The 18074-nt window shown below is 38.4% G+C and overlaps 1 long non-coding RNA gene across 1 annotated transcript in view; it reads left to right on the top strand.

Annotated features, from left to right (window-relative positions):
* The window catches only part of LOC150091325 (uncharacterized), a 72642-nt gene that overhangs the window by 19039 nt on the left and 35529 nt on the right, over nt 1-18074 (top strand). The window contains exon 3 of the long non-coding RNA XR_016548100.1: nt 4786-4845. This is a non-coding gene — a long non-coding RNA (uncharacterized LOC150091325). The remainder of the gene's footprint in view (nt 1-4785; nt 4846-18074) is intronic.

Here is an 18074-nt window from a genome sequence, read left to right as displayed (position 1 = left end):
CATCCCTTATATCTGTGTGACACCACGTCTCTGATATCCCAACAATATCTGCCTTTGATGTTTTGAGCAATACCTCAAATTCATCAAATTTATTTACTAAACTCCTAGCATTGGTGTACACGCAAGTATACCTGCACCTGTTTCTATTCTTAGCTACCCTAACACAACCCATGTGTTTACTTGTACCGCAATGGCTCCCAGCAGTCTCTGAAAAACCATGCATCTTGTTTTTCAGGCTTCTGCTCATTCTAATAGAAGCAGTGCAAGAATCTGTTTCACCTCTGCCAGTGGCTACTGTCAATCTATTGGTCTTTGTCTCCCCCCAACATGGGTTTTCCCCTTAACATGGGTTTGTTAAGGGGAAGTCTTGTCTGACTAATCTGATTGGATACTATGATGTAGTCAGAAAGGAACTGGATGCAAAGAATAACTTTGATATCATATATTTGGATCTTAGAAAAGCTTTTGATACTGTTGCACATGGAAGACTGCTGCACAAATTGAAGCAGTGTGGCATTGGAGGCAAATTTCTGCTATGGATAAAGGGACGTTTGAGTGGGAGAAGACAGAGAGTGGTAATCAATGGACACTGCTCTTCGTGGACTAATGTTATTAGTGGAGTCCCTCAGGGTTCAGTGTTGGGTCCATTGTTGTTTTCTGTATTTATAAATGATAGTGATGATGGTATATCAGGCTTAATGTCCAAGTTTGCAGACAACACAAAGGTTGGCAGGGTTATTAATGACACTAATGATAGTACACTGCTGCAACAGGATCTAGAAAAGTTGAGCAGATGGCCTGAGAGGTGGCAAATGAAGTTTAACATTGACAAATGTAAAGTAATACATATGGGAAGCGGTAATTTCAGAGTAACGTATCAACTCTGTGGTATCACAATGACAGTGGTAGAGATTGAAAAGGACCTGGGGGTAATTGTGCAGGCAGATATGAAGTTTTCTGAGCAGTGCAGATGGTCTGCAAGAGTAGCTCATGGTGTCTTGTCAATGATAAAAAAAGTAAAAGTAAAGTGCAGCCATTATCAACCCACTGCAGGGTGGAAGCCTCCTCAACAATTCATGCTGAGGGAAATGGACCATAATCTGCCACGCTGGTTCAGTGCGGGTTGGCAGATAGACCGTATTCAGCAGTCAGGGGCTTGAACCCCGGTCTACTCAAAGAGCGTGAGCGTGTACTACTGCACTCCCGCTCCTGCCCACTCGGCTACGGAGGCCTTGTCAATGATATACAGGAATTTTTCTAGCAGGGATAAGGAGGTGATTATCTTCTTGTATAAGGCAATGGTCAGGCCACACCTTGAGTACTGTATATAGGCCTGCAGGCCTCATGTTAAGAAGAATGTAGAGCTGTTGGAACGAGTACAGAGAAGGGCAACAAGATTAGTGAATGGAACAAAGGGTTGCTCTTACGAAGAAAGGCTTACGTTTTGCAAATTACAGGGTCTGGAGACTAGGCACCTGTGAGATGATCTGATTGAGGTGTATAAAGCCTTGAATGGTTTGAGCATGCTCAATGAGGATGGGAAAGTTCCTCTTGCTCAGAATAATCGCCTGAGAGGGCATAAATTCAAATTGAGGAAAGACGGTTGTAGGATAGATGTGCAGAAGTTTGCCTTTAGCCAGCAGGTGGTTGATTGTTGGAACAAACTTCCATCTGTCGTTGTAGAAGTTGATAGCTTAAATAAATTCAAGGCAGAACTTGACAAACATTTGGAGCGAGTGTTTTGGCCGATGCTATATAAGCTTGCTTTCTTGCATCATGTACCTTTGCTAATGCTAATAAGATTAATTAACTTAAATAGCTTGCGTTATCGATAACTGCATTTGAGCTGGATATTCTGACAGGCATACTGATGATATAGGGCCGTATCATAGAATATGATCCTGGTATAACCCAATAGACTGATTGAGCCAGTCTGGACATCTTTCACTTGGAGTCAGTTTTAGTTTTAATGACAGTTACAGGAATGGTGATGGCATGTCAATATGGATTTTCTCTTTTTTTCCCTGTAGAATCACTGGCCCACAGATCAAAATCAATATGGAGCTCACTGTGCTGATGATGCCTTTGGGAAAGTGCCGCATGAAGGTTGAGAGCTTCTGCAGGTTTGAGCAGGGAAACTGGAGGGTTTCTGAGAGCTCTACCCAGGATTTTCCAGCCCCCAAATTTTGATAAAGTCTTGAATTGCGGAGCACAGATTGGGTGACATTGTGAGCTTCCACACATATGCCAAGTGTTGGGATATTCCATGTCTTGCCATATGCCAAGTGTTGGGATATTCCATGTCTTGCCATATGCCAAGTGTTGGGATATTCCATGTCTTGCCATATGCCAAGTGTTGGGATATTCCATGTCTTGCCATATGCCAAGCCTAGGTTTTTAGAGGACTGTGATCTTGATGTCTTATAGGGAAGGCGAACCCAATTTTTGGCCCAGTTGATGACCCAGAATTCTAGACCACAGAGCGTCTTCAGGCTGGACAAAGGAGCTGCAGGCCAAACTTTAATACCATATCTGATGATTGAGCTGAAGTAGTAGAAGAGAAATTTCCTGACTGTTTCTTTATTATTCGGCCTCTACAGAGGTCGAGTTTCATGCCCCAGAAGGCCTGTAGCATTTTTGAGTGCAGTTGCTGGATTTGATTCTTATAAATCAGATTTTCATCCATTATCGCCCCTAAGAATTTAACTGAATGAGTGGCAGTGAGTAGATGCCCCACAATTGAGGGCTACAGAGAAACTGCCGGATTGAGGTCTTCTTGTGCTCTCAGTAAGAAGGTGATATACTTTGATTTTTCCGGGTTTAGTTTTAGCCCAAAAAAGGTGGCGTATTTACAGGAGGAGGACAGATATTTGTTGAGGGAAACAGACTTTGATAGATTCTTTGCCGGGTCTGGTGCGGTATTAGCAGGGCTTGGTAGATAGCATACGATATCATCAGAGTAGGCCATAAATGCAGATATCTCATTCATTAGCGGTAGAAATATCGCCAAAAATAGCACTGCTGACAAACATTGACTTTGGGGTATGCCGACTTCCACCTGCTTGGTGATGCAGCGATTTCATTGCTGGAAGGTGAGGAATCTCTTTGTGAGTAGACTTCTGAGGAGCTTAGCAACATTACCTGAGAAACCATAGTACTCCAGGAGGCACATGAGAGGATTAATCTGTACTGAGTCAAAGGCAGCTTTCAGATCAAGGAAGACAACATGAAGAACAGAGCATTTTCCCAGAAGACAACATGAAGAAAAGAGAATATATTCCCAGGCCTGAAGGGTTTTCAAGTTTAGAGCCTGTAGACATGTTATTGGTGATCTTTGTGAGAGTGCATAGTGCGTGTGCTGAGGTCGCTGTGAGAGGATCTGATTGATAACCACTTTGAAAATGCACTTCTCTAGGCATTTGAGAAGAGGTGAGGAAATAGCAATTAACCTGTAGTCAGTAGTTGAGTTGGGGTTTTGTACTTTTGGAACTGGGACAACTCTGTAATTCAGCCAAGAGATGACTCCCTGTTGTAGGATTCTGTATTGCCTCTTACTTTATCAGCTCTGTCAGGTCCTCGCTGATGAAGTAGGAGGCAATTTTTAGACAAAAGGTGGGAATAGAGTCACTTCCTATCATTTTCTTGTCGACCAGGGTGTTGATGGCGTGATTACCTCCTCTTCACATAGCAACACTTTAGTGAGGTTAGTTGAGTCGTGGTGGGTACTGTTCCAGGGGAAATAAGAATCGAATTACGTGATCGCTTCATTCGGCCAGGTCTAATGATTATGGTGCCCCAATTTGATTGGTTGACCAGGCTAGCTGTCTACAGGCTATCCTCTTCTCCATGAACTCGTCGATTGCCTGCTTCTTGGATTTCTGGAAGGTGCTTCTGGCTAGTGAACAAGCTGAGTATGATCTCTCTGAAGTTAGCCTCTTGGACTGCCATAACCTGCCATTGAAGACATCATATATGAAATGAAAACAAGAGTGGACTGTCCTCATAATGGTATTCTATCTGAGTAAAGATCTGTGCACAGGTGAGGGTGCCTGGCAGCAACGTCCGCAATTAAAATCTGTTCAAATCACCAGTACGCCTACGTTCTTTTAGAGAGTTGGTTGTTAAAAATTTACCAGCACACCCCTGCTGAGATATGTCATCTGTGAGGAAATAGCCAATGAATCTGGAATACCTAAATCATTTGTTCACCTAATTTTAATTGAGGTGTTACAAAAATGAAAGGTGACTGCCCAGTGGGTTCCACATTTTGTTGTCAGATGAACAATGAACAAAGTGCAAAGAAATTTCAATGTAGTTACTTGCACATTATCAGCAAGAAGGTTATGAAGAGTTTTTAAAATGCATTATTGCTGTTGATGAAACATGGACATGTACAAATAAGCAGTGCACTCATATTTTTGGTTCCATTCTTTTAGAAAAAAGTGCACAGGGTATTCAAGAAGCCTGAGTAATAATAATAATGAATAATGTTTGTCTAAAATAATCCTTTCTTTACAATGAATATAATGCATAATTCATAGGCTCTTCTACCCATCAATTCATCAAGTGCGAAAACTTGAAAAAAAAAAAAAGGTTATGCAAGTGGCATATCATATGCTGTTAATATTCTAAACACTTTTGCAGCTTTATGTTTATGCTTTATTGGTTTTGGATGTTTAAGTTTTTTCTTTTGTTTATAGTCTTACTCACAGGGAATAAGTAAAAACATCTAAAATTCATAATTTTATAGTGGTATGATTTTTTTTTTTTTTTCGTATTTTGTAGATCACATAGAATATAGCAAATTTGTAGGAAGTCCAGCAGTCCCAAAGGAAAATGTAAAAGGTAAGCCTAATTATTAAAAACATTATTAACAAAATAATTTTGAATTTATGTTAACAATTAAATGAGACTAGAGCAGCAAAGCAACCAGCTCAAAGTAGTGGGAGTACTGTGGCTTGGGGGAGAACCAAAGGGACAGTTCTCCTACAAATCATGGCTTAACCAAATGTACTGCTTGTGCTATATTTGTGCACTTCCTGGAACAGGTCGTGGAGCCGGGGGAGGGAACGTCTTTGTGTGTCGGTGCAGACAGTATGAGGAAATTAGGCATGAGCATCAGCATTCTGATGAGCATTCATGAGAGCTTGAAGAATAGGGTGGATGCCCTAAAAGCAATTACAATTGGGGACCCATCAAGCTCTTAGCTGCCGAGCTCAACATTAGAGCCCTCACTTGTACATCAGGCCACATAGTGGCAGTTCCCAAGGTGGAATGTGCTGGTCCCAAAGGAAGTAGTAATTGCAGTGATGCTATTTTTAGGGAAAGGGGAAATAAGCTGTGTAAAAAAAAGGATAGGTGGAATAGATCTATATTCCATATATAGAAAACAATGATGGTGCTGCAACCATCATTATTTTCTATATTTATTAATGATATGTATGCCAGGGGAAAAAGGTAAGGAGAATGTACAGAAAGGGGGTCATGCTCTTAGTTAAGAAGGATATTAAATTTAAGTCAGTACATCCGGTTCCAATGGGTGGCCAGTGAAATATTGAGCCAGTTTGGTGTGACATGACACTGGGAAAACGAAAATGAGAGTAGAAATGTGTTATAGGCCTGATGATGGTGATTAGTATAACAAACAGCTATACAAAGAAATAGAGTTGGCCAGGAAAGCAGAATGTTTTATAATGGGGGATATTAACTTTCCAGATATTGAATCGAACTTGTGGGTTGGTCACCCATGCACCAGCAACACTTTTCTGGATTTATTGGATGACTGTTTTCTGCAGCAGCATGTTAAGGAAGCAATAAGTGGAAGCAATACTCTTGATCTGATTATCAGCAGCAATTCTTAATGTATTAAGAACCTGCAGATTATTAATACACAAAGGATGGCAGTGATTACAGTATGCTTACTTAAAGATATAACTACTGTAAAGGAAAAGGCTTTTGCTTCCGTAAGGGTGACTGTATGGTCTCAGACAGTTTTTAGATTCTATACAGTGAGACTACCTGATGATATTGCTAGCAGCAAATGCTATATGGGAAGCATTCTCTGAATGCTTCCCATTTGTATACTTAATTTGTATACAGCAAATTAAGGGTAAGTTACTTTTCTGGATAAAGGGATGGTTGAGTGGTAGAAGAGAGAGAGAGAGAGAGAGAGAGAGAGTGGTTATTAACAGACAGTGCTCTTCATGGACTAATGTTATTAGTGGAGTTTCCCAGGGTTCGGTACTGTAACCATCATTGTTTTCTATATTTATTAATGATATTGATGAAGGTATATCAGGCTTAATGTCTATATTTGCAGATAATACAAAAGGTTGGCAGGGTGGTTAATGATAGCAGTCAGAGCAAGTTGCAGCAACAAGACCTAAGCAAATTAGGCTGATGGGCTGAGATATGACATTTGAAATTTAATATTGATAAACAAGATACTGCATGTGTGGTACTGCATTCAGGGCAGTGGAAAATGAAAAAGGCCTGGTTATTTTTGTATATGAGTTATTTTTGATATACAATTACTTTGCTAGCAGGGACAAGTACAACAACAAGTCTTGTATAAGGCTATGGTTAAGCCACATTTTGGGTACTCTATATAGGACTAGAAGCCTCATTTTAGGAAGGATGCAGATCTGCTGAAATGGATGCAGTGAAAGGCAATGAGATTGGTAAAGGAAATGAAAGGATGGTCTTACCAAGACAGGCTTCAGTTCTGCTAATTGTAATGTCTTGAGACTAGGCACCTGAGGTGATTTGATCAAGGTTTTTAAGGCTTTGAATGGATTGAACCAGCTCAATGCTGATAGCATTCTTCCTCTTTGGTGAGACTACACAAATGAAGGAGCATAAATTTAAATTGAGGAAGGATGGGTAAGGGTCAATGTGAGGAGGTTTGCCTTCAACTAGTGGGTGACTGACTGTTGGAACAAACTTCCCTCTAGTGTTTTGGTAGTGGGCAGTTTGAATAAATTCAAGGAAGAACTAGGCAAATTATTGGAGGGGGTGGACAAGTGATGTCGGAGGGTTTTTTTTTTTTTTTTTTTGCAAATGCTTTATAAGCTTGGTTTCTGTCTTCATATGCCACTAATAATAACACTAGCCAACATATTTTTACCCCCAAGAACTTAAATGCTGTTGGTTGCATAAAAATTGGTGAATTTTTAACCAATTTTTATGCGTAGATTTTGAAAATCACCGCATAAAAATTGGTTAAATGACAGTTTTACATCATGTCACAGTTATTAAATATAGGAGTTACGTATAACTAAAATATGCCAATTTTGCATAATTTCAGGTCCATACTGATTTATTTCAACAGATATAAGCTAATTCTCTTAATTTTAGCAATTGATTCTGGCCTCAGTTTTCTTGTGATAAACATAATCAGACTTCTACCTATGGTTCTCAGGTTAAAATTCTGATGCAACAATTTACAATTTGAACAGAGCACACTTAGCTTTTTTGGTGTTAGCCAAGGTTTTCCAAGTATTAACTGATGGTGACATGTTCTCAGGGTTGCATATCGAAATATTTTGCTACAGAGGACAGTATGTCTTTTTTGCAAAGACATTATTAGACTTCTGAAAGCACTAGGTGTCGTGCATAAGTCAGTTGAATATTTCATACTGGCAACAAATTTCCATTACTTCCTGTGTTTCATTGAGTTGGACTTAAAGAAAGTCATGTAGAAACTTAGACATGCTTTAAAATAGAGGGATAATGGTTGGAACATATGCAGTGATCTTAAGGTTATTGGTTTGCAGGTGGGTTCCCAAAATATTGTTGTTTTTTGTGTTTGTGGGACAGCCATATGACAGAAGAACATTATGTTGTGGAACATTGGGATGAGTTCATACCAGGACAATGAAATGTAAAATATATTCCTTTAGTGCAATCAAACAAGGTTCTTCTTCTAACCTTGCACATCAAACTTGGATTGATGAAAAATTTCATGAAGGGACTAGATAAAAAAGGTAACGGATTTGCATACTTGAGAAGTGTGTTTCCTAATTTAACATATGCCAAACTTAAGGATGTAATTTTTGTATGATCCCAAATTAGGAAACTCCTGAAAGTCAATGTGTTTGAAACCCAGTTAAAGGAGGTTGAATTAGCAGCTTGGTGATCATTTAAGGCAGTAGTACTTGGTTTTTTGGGTAATAGGAAAGAAGAAAACTATGAAATGTTGGTGTCTAATTTACTAGAGTGCTACAAAAACATTGGCTGCCGAATGTTGTTTAAAATTCATTTTCTTTATTCCTATCTCGAATTTTTCCCCAGAAATCTCTCAGATTTTCGGGGAAATTTTTTTTAATAATAATGATATTATTATTATGTTAATATTAATTTTAATTAATAATATAATATAATATAATATAATATAATATAATAATACACTAGCCAACAAAAAGCCCCCAGATTTTTGTTGGCTAGTGTATTATTATTATTATTATTATTACTGTTGCTCTTATATTATTTCTCCCTGACTGGGGGATTCCACTCTGTGACGGGTACTGCTACCAAATACACAGGGTAGTTGTAATGTTGTTTTGGTTTTTAGGAGCATTAGCAACTAAGGCCATATTGCTCTGGGAATATGTGATGGTCATTCCCTGACCTTTCCGCATCCTCCATATTTGGTGGTAACAGGCTCGAACTCCGGTCTAATCAAGAAGCATGTGCTACGCACTGCTGCTCCTGCCCACCTGGCTATGTAGGTGTTGGTTGTAATGTCTGGTGTTACTGTTGGTCGAGGAAATCTCTGACTATCCTACAGGTGTTCAGGTTTGCGACTTTCTGGAGTTCCTTGTAGGTGTTCTCTGGGAGACCTATTGCTGCTAGGCTGCTATGTAGGGTCTTTGGTACCATACCAGTGGTTGACTGATGATCGGGATGATCATGTCAACCACTGGTATGGTACCAAAATTTTTTCCTCATGGGTTTTCTGGACATTGGTAGTGTTGGGCACCGCTATGTCAAACAGGTAAGTAGCCTTTTCCATCTTGTCCACAAGAGTTATGTCCGGTCTGTTGTGCAAGATGGTCTTATCTGTTATTATGGCGCTGTCCCAGTACAGCTTGTGGGTTCGGGTCTCTAGTACTGCCTAGGGTCTGTACTTGTAGTATGGTACACTTTTTTTGGTCAACTGGTATTTCCTCGCTAGCTTCTGATGTATTATCCTGGCTACCCGGTCGTGTCTATGAGTGTACTCTGTCTGGGTGATCACCTTACACCCCGCGGTGATGTGTTGGATTATTTCTGAGGCCAGGTGGCATTGTCGACATGTGTCATCTGACATTCCGGGCTCCTTTGCGATGTATTTTCTGAAGTTTCTGGTGTTGATTACCTGGTCTTTAATGGCCAGCATGAATCCTTCAGTCTTGGGGAAGAGCATCCCGCTTGTGAGCCATGCATTTGAAGCAATGTTATCAATGTGATCTTGGTGGAGGTCATTGTAGTGTTTGCCATGGAGTGTCTTCTTTGCCCATCTTTCTAACTTCGTTTCTTGTACCATCTGGGCGGGAGGTGGGGGGGTTCCTCGCTTAGGTTGAGTGGGGAATACCACTTATCTATCTTCCTTATGGCCTGGTGGACTGGTGCTGTGTGTTGTTCTCAAAGTAATCCTTCAGGTTAACTATCACTGTTTTCTGTTGCTCTGTCAAGTCTATCAGGACCCTTCCTCCCTCTTTCTGAGCTATTATTAGTCTCTCCACTGCTGACTTCGGGTGGTGTTGGCGGCTCTTGGTCATCATTGTCCTTGTCTTTCACATGATATCTTCTAGCTCGGTGTTAGTCCAGTCTACAACCCCAAAGGAGTATGTTAATACTGGAGCTGCATAGATGTTTATGGCTTTAACTGTGTTCCCTCTGTTCAGTTTTGCTTTCAGCAGGCTTCTGAGTCTCTGATGATATTTTTCGGTCAGGCACTTCTTGATTTCCTTGTGCTCTAACTGATGAGCCTGCATCATCCCTGGGTATTTGTAGGTCTCTCCTTCTGTCATAGCTTCGATCTCTTTACCAGTCAGTAGCTGGTAGTTTTGGCTAACTAATTTTCCCTGGTGCAGTGTGTGGGTCTTGCATTTTTCTAGACCAAATTTCATTCTGATGTCCTTGCTGAATTCATCAGTGATCCGGTGTAGTTGCTTCTCGATTGCCGCGTAGAGCTTGATGTCATCCATGTACATCGGGTGGGTGAGGGTGTATAGGTTCTTTCTTTCAGCTTTGAGGTTATATCCATACTTGCTGACGTTAAGCATGGTGGATAGTGGGTTGAGTGCTAGACAGAACCACAGTGGGCTCAGAGTGGGCTTATTATTATTATTATTATTCCGCTAGAGGGCTAAGAGTAAGCATGTCTACTGTATCAACGCTCTTAAAGAAAATCGGAAATCTTTGCCATTTGTAAGTTGTCTAATCCTTTCTTTTGCTGTTTATTTAGTGCAAGTGCATTAGCTAAAGCGTGTTGTGTTGACTACTCCAAAGATTTACAATTATGAATCAAAATATGTGCAAAAAGTACAATCTACCGCTACACGTGGTAGAGGTGGTATGTCATGGCTGCAACAATGGATATCATTTTCGATGCTCATTGAAAGAAGCAACCTATAAAGCGATGGCGAAGCAGAAGAAACAGAAGTGGAGGTGTATATTGTGCAGGAAAGAAGAGATGGAAGAAAGAAAAGTGAAATTTCCTATTCGGCGGAAGATTTTCACGAATTGCTGAATTCAACAACAGGCATAAACGAACACTTAGAGGTTACACAAATGCAGGTGAACACACTAAATTTAGAAGCTGTACTAAGGAAACTATACAGTAAAATACATTTACTGGATTTACTAACAGAAATTGTACCAATAAGGAAGAAAATGGAAGACCTCAAGACAGAAGTAGATGATATCAAAAAATCTATTGCTTTTGTCTCAGATTCTTTTGATAAAATACAAAATAGCATAAGCAAGCTGCAGGACTCCAATACTGCTATCAATAAAAGGCTTGTGGAACTGGAAGCTTCTTTCAAGAAAAATTAGGAGAATTCTATTCTACTTAACTCACAGATTGACTCGATAGAACAACAGTTATTAGAAAATAATGTAGGATTAACAGGATTAGTGGGCGAAGACCTAGAGCATGTTATTCAGCAGCTGGGACTTGCATTAAAGCTACAGCACAATAACGAAGTGAAACACTACTATATACCTAACAACAAAAAATAAATGAGAAGCCTACACTAATTGTGAAATTTTCAAATCATGTGGTAAAGGAAAAATGGATGAGAAAGGCAAAGGAAATTCGACTCAGAGCAAATGATGTATTTCAGAACAACAGCAGTGCTCCAATCTACATAAATGACCACTTAACAACACACCTAAAGCAATTATTTTGGGAAACAAAACAAAACAATTAGTAAAAACTCACAGTTTCAAATTTTTATGGTTAAAACATGGAAAGATTTACGTGAAGAAGAATGACTCTTCAAGAGCCATAAGAATCTTGAGTTCAAAGGACCTGCAGCATATAAAATAGACTCCTTCATTGTAAATAATTGTAATTTCTTGAAATCTAGGCCTAAGGTAATATTAAGACATCAGGTATGCTTTTTGAGGAATCACAAACTTTCAATTCACCTTTACATTTTTTAAAAAATCCAAATATCCAAGCTCTTTTAATTGATAAAAAACAGTTTTTTCTGGTAGCTCTAAACATCAGGTCATTAAGAAAAATTGGTTTAACTTTTTGCAATATATAAATACAATGAAAAAATATATTTCTTTATAGTTTTAACAGAGGTTAACATAAAAAGTTATGAAATTGCCAACTATAACATACTAGGATATGACAAGGTTTATAAGTTGAGAGAGTTGAGAAGGGGTGGTGGAATAATAATATACTATAGAACATGCTATAAGGCAATACAGGTAGTAGTAGTAGTAGTGGCATGTGATGCAAGAAAGGAAGTGTATGAGCTTATGCAGCATCAGCCAAAAAAAAAAAAAAAAAAATCACACCATTCCCTCCAAATGCCTGTCCAGTTCCTCCTTAAATTTATTCAACCCATCAGCTTCCACAACGACAGATGGAAGTTTGTTCCAGCAATTAACCAACCGCTGGCTAAAGGCAAATTTCCGCACATCTATTCTACATCTGTCCTTTCTTAATTTGAATTTATGTCCCCTTAGGTTCATAATCTGAACAAGTGGAAGGATCCCATCAGAATTCAGTGTGCTCAACCCATTCAAGGCCTTATACACCTCAATCAGATCACCGCCCAGGTTCAGTCTCCAGCCACTATAATTTGCAGAACTTAAGCCTCTCTTGGTAAGAGGATCCCTTCATTCTCCTCACCAGTCTTGTTGCTCGTCTCTGTACATGCTCAAGTAAATCTACATCCTTCCTAAAATGAGGCCTCCAGACCTGTACGCAGTACTCAAGGCGTGACCGGACCAGTGCCTTATACAGAAGGACAATCACCTCCTTTTCCCTGCTAGCAAAATTCCTATATATCATTGACAAAACCCCATGACCTGCCCTGGCAGCCTGTCTGCATTGCTCAGAAAACTTCATATCTGACTGCACAATTACTCCCAGGTCTTTTTCATTTTCTACCACCTTAAGTGTAGTACCACACAGTTGGTACGTTTCTCTGGGGTTACTTCTACCCATATGCAGTACTTTGCATTTGTCAAGGTTAAACTTCAGGTTTACCACGAGACTCAGTCTTGCGAAAACTGCTGTCTCAAATTATTAGGAGAAGATCCACAGAACACATTCATGATTTGTGCTTTTTATAGGCCACCATCAGATTCTATAAACACTTTTCTAATAGAATTAGATAACATAATTCTGCAATGGGAAGACATACAAGATGATAAGACCATACTAGTGGGAGACTTCAATATCAGTTTACTAAACGATGAAACAAAAAATGTAATACTGAGATACTTTGCAATCCTAAATAATTATGGATTTGAACATACCTTATTTGGAACAATAAGGCAACAAAGGATGGAGGGAGTTAGAACAGTAAGCTCCTGCTTAGATCATCTTATAACAAATATAAAGTTGAAGTATGCAAATTCCTACATACTACTAAATCAACTTTCAGATCATAGAACATGCATACTAATAATAGATATGTACTTAAAACAACACCCATGTGAACATAAAAAATTAACAAATGTTGCAAAGAACAAATATTTATCAACAGGCAAGCTGAAACACAACACAGAAAACATGTTAAGACAAGAGCAAGCATCTTACACAACTAATGTAAATGTCTTTTCAAATAAAATAATACAAATGATAAACAATTCGAGGATTAATACGGAAAGAAAATAAATCTCTCAGCTTGCAACACAAATTCTAGGAGTAGCAGGATTAAACAAGAAACATTGGATGACAAGAGAAATAGAAGAATTAATGGTACAAAGAGATAAATACTTCAGGCAGTATAGAAATTATCCATCAAAGATAGAACATTATCACAATTATAAAACAATTAGATATAAATTGACAGGTCTGATTAGAAAGCAAAAAAACACTTACAATCAACTTTTTATGGATACACAGATAACTCAAAATGATAAATGGAGCATTATAAATAACCTGCTAAGTACAAGGAAGAAAGAGTCAACGGGAAATCAAATTAAAACACTATTAGAACAGGTATCTGGTACAAATAAACAATGAGGCTGCAAACAGATTTGCCAAAGCTGTATTAGAGCTCAGCAGATACAATATACACTATTGCCAAGACTCCCTTGCTCAAAAAGATAATCTTCCTCAGGTAGTGAACTTCTGTGTAATCTGCTCCACAGTACACGGAGATTCTCAAGATCATAGAACAGTTAAAGAACAAGAAATCTTATGGACTTGACTGTATTACAGTAACCGAAGTAAAGAGAAATAAAGAACAGTTCACTGTTCTCTTGGTGGAGCTTATAGCACGGATGATGGCGTCAGGAGTCTATCCTACAAACTTACTTTCTTTTAAAATAATCCCTATATATAAAAAGGGACCACCTGATGACTTTTGTAATTACAGACTAATAACAATATAGTCAGTTTTAAATAAGATAATATAAAATTATATATTTACCCATATAAGTAAATATCTACATCAATATGGACTGTTAAATAACTCTCTATTCTCATATCAGAAGGGTAGGAGCACACAGATATTATTAGAGAGTTTAGTAGACTCTTTTACATTTGAACAACAATAACTTTATAATGATCTTATTTATAGATTTGACCAAAGCATATGACTTAATTGATATTTCAATCTTGAAACAGAAATTACTGAAATATGGTATAAGGGGAACAGTCAATCAACTCTTAACATCTTATTTAACCAAAAGAAAAATCACAGTTGAAGTAGAGAATACAAAGGGAAAATCATACAATATAAAGAGAGGAGTACCACAGGGCACCCATGCAGGGCCAGTCATATTCAACATCTATATAAACGACATATTCGAAGTAATTAAGAACTCCTTTTTAAAAAAAAATTTATGCAGATGATTTATTCTTATATACAATTGGAAAGAACCTTACAAAAATGGCATTAGATTTACAGCAGGATGTAATACATTTACAAAATTGGTTGCATGACAATAAGGCACCTCCGTAGCCAGGTGGGAAGGAGCAGCAGTGCGTAACACACGCTTCTTGATTAGACTGGGGTTCGAGCCCGTCACCACCAAATACGGAGAATGCGGAAAGGTCAGGGAATGACCACCGCATATCCCGGAGCAATATGGCCTTAGTTGCTAATGCTCCTAAAAACAAAATAACAAAACATGACAATAAATTAGCACTCAGTTTTGAAAAAACCAAACCCTGGACACTCATCCCTCTATTAAATTACATTAACATGAATACCTACATGAACAGAATTTCCAGAATTGCAATTGTCTAACAGTTGAAGAAGTTTCAAATCACTGTTACCTTGGGTTATGGATAGACTATAATCTAAGTTGGGCAATGCAAATAACAAATTTGTACAAAAAAAATGAGATTTTATGTGCACTTCTTTTATTATATTAAAAATAAATTGAATCAAAGAACAAAAGTCACCTTATATTATGCATTAGTGGACTCCCAACTCAATTATTTAGCAAATGTATGGGCAAGAGCAAATATAACTGAAATAAGGGTTATAAACAATTTACTAAACAGGATTCTGAAACTGTTAATGGGGACAAACTCTTGGAGTGATCTGAATAAGAGAAGGCAAATTTTTGTTAAATTTTATTTTTTTATTTTTTTTTGGTTTTTAGGAGCATTAGCAACTAAGGCCATATTGTTCTGGGATATGCGGTGGTCATTCCCTGACCTTTCCGCATCTTCCGTATTTGGTGGTGACGGGCTCGAACCCTGGTCTAATCAAGAAGCATGTGATACGCACTACTGCTCCTTCCCACCTGGCTACGTAGGCGCCCTTTTGTTAAAATACAAAATACTATATCCAATTCAAAAACTGAAGTTAAATTTATTCTTGAAAAATCTTAACACTATTTATGAAGAGTTGAATCTTCAAAGGAATGTTTCACACAACTTAAAGAATCCAAAAGCAGTTGTTTTGCCTCACCCTAGGGTACTAAATAGATTTGGAGATAGGCATAAAACGAACATATTAAATAACTTGTTGGCAAGCATTGATTTCAGGCTCAGGAGAGGTTATTCAATCTCCAAATTAAAATTCCTAGTAAGAAAATTTTTGATACTCAATGATACAGTAGAATAGATTTTCAATGCAGATCAATCACTACCTCTGTTTACAGAGTGGAATGTACGATGTGTAATGACTTCATTGTCTTTTCTATTAGCTAACAATTTTTTATGCAGAAACTGATTTAACTGATAAATTGCAACTTGTTGTCAAGAAATTTACTTTTCTTAACGAGTTCTTGTATTGTAAACAAATTCAAATGATAAATAAATTTGTATTGTATTGTATTGTATTGTTTTATTATTATTATTATTAAATATTTTCAGTTTAGGATTAGTATTATTATTGGCAAATGATGCAAGAAACCAGGCTTATAAAGCAACAGCCAAAAAAAAACCTTCCCATATCATCTTTCCAACCCCTCCAATAATTTTCCTAGCTCTTCCTTAAATTATTTACACTACACACTTCCACAACAGATGCTGACCGGGCTAGCTGGGTGGGTAAACTGCCTGCCTGGCAACCCAAAGGTTGCGGGTTCAAATTCTGCCACAGGCTTGGATCAGAGTAAATGCAAAAACCTTGGGAGGTGCATTATGGCCACAGAAGCCGATGCGCCAACAACTAACAAAAAAAAAAAAAAAAAAAAAACCAACAACAGATGGAAGTTTGTTCCAACAATCAACAGCCCCCTGGCTGAAGGCAAATACTCACGCATAACCTGTAACCATCTTTCAATTTGAATTTATGCTCCCTTGTATGTAGCCTGAGCAAGAGGAAGAATGCTATCAGCATTGGGTTTGCTGAATGCATTCAAAGCCTTAAACACCTCAATCAGATCACCTCTCAGGTTCCTGGAGTCTGTATGCTGAAGTTTGTAGAACCGAAGCCATTCTTGATAAGACTACCCATTTGTTCCCTCCACCAATCGCAGTTCTTTTCTTTCAGGGCACCCTTTCCAGCAGATTTGATTACCTCCTTTATTGTCTCCTTAATATAATTGGATAGATCCATTTGACCCAAAGTGCCTTTTTATGTGTTTTTTAAACAGTTTCCGTTCCACTTTCATTTCAAATTATCGTGAAATTAGTCAGCTCTCTGTCAGAGATTGATAAACTTCTGGCATCCCCCTTACTTAAAGAATTCCTTATGTGTGAATGTAGATGCAAAATTCCTATTCAGTTTGTGAGAAACATTATCAGGATCATCAACTATTAAACCACTGATATCAACTGGACCAATGTGAACCAAATTCTTTTCTTCTATTTTAACATAAGTAAAGAAAACTTTGTTGCTTTTCTTTTAATTTTTTGCCAAAGATGTCTCAAAATCTGTCAGCTTGTTTGACTTCATTACAGACTAGTTTATATCTACCATTGCCTTCTGTATCACATGGCCTAGGATTGAGAGGATATTCACCATCAGTGCTTTCTCGCAAATTGAACCTTTCAGATCCATTATAGAAGTGTACCCCAAAATCTACACGCAGAAGGTAGGAGTACCACAAGGATCAGTCCTGAGTGCTACACTCTTTGCAGTTAGAATACACACTCTATCAATAACCATCCCATATTCTCTAGAAACTTATCTTTATAATGATGACCTCACTATATCCAGTCACTTGCACAATATGTACTCCACTGAAAGGAAACTCCAACTGTCAATAAATAAAATACAATCATAGATGTTACAAAATGGTTACCAACTGTCTCCACAGAAAAAAATTACTATGTACTTCTACAAGAAGCGAAATTTTCATCCCAACCTGAATTGCATTTGGGGAATTATGTTATACCAGTCGGTCCTTGAGGGTGTCGCAGACATTTTCTCAGATATGCTAAGCTGTGCTTGCTACCTGGGAGTTTAAAACGCTGATGGAATGCAGGTGACAATCAAGTCAAATGGACCTAATGGACCAAAACAGACTGTTATAGACCGACCGGTGAAGTCCTGGCAGTCTGTGACAGCCAAATCTTCTGCTTGCATCTTCATGATGGTGGGAGTGTTAGTAACCCTGGGTATAATCTCCATACTTGCGTATGGAGTTTATGCCCACACCACATGGAGGAATGCCGCCCCTCTGTGTTACCAGGCAATACTAGTTGGTAGATGACTCTCATCAACCAGCACAATATCATCACTTTGCTTATTGGAGGCTCAAAGTGGTGGAACCCATGTTTAGTCTCCACAGCAAAGCTCTGGTAAACCTTTCCCATCTCTTCCATTGTGCAGTATGATTGATGTTTGAGGTTATGATGGATATCATGGTAATAACCAATCTTCCTTACATTTTGAGAAAACAGCTTTAAAACTTTTCTCAGGCCAGCCACTAGTTAGTACACTGGACCGAACCTATTGGTCACTCTCTAGGCAGTTTCCTGATCGGCTAGT

The sequence above is a fragment of the Mastigoproctus giganteus genome, chromosome 1, assembly GCF_048544385.1.
Source record: "Mastigoproctus giganteus isolate SK-2022 chromosome 1, ASM4854438v1, whole genome shotgun sequence".
Lineage (NCBI taxonomy): Eukaryota > Metazoa > Arthropoda > Arachnida > Uropygi > Thelyphonidae > Mastigoproctus > Mastigoproctus giganteus.
The sequence above is the reverse complement of the archived record's forward strand: the minus strand, read 5'-3'. Positions and strand labels throughout refer to the sequence as shown.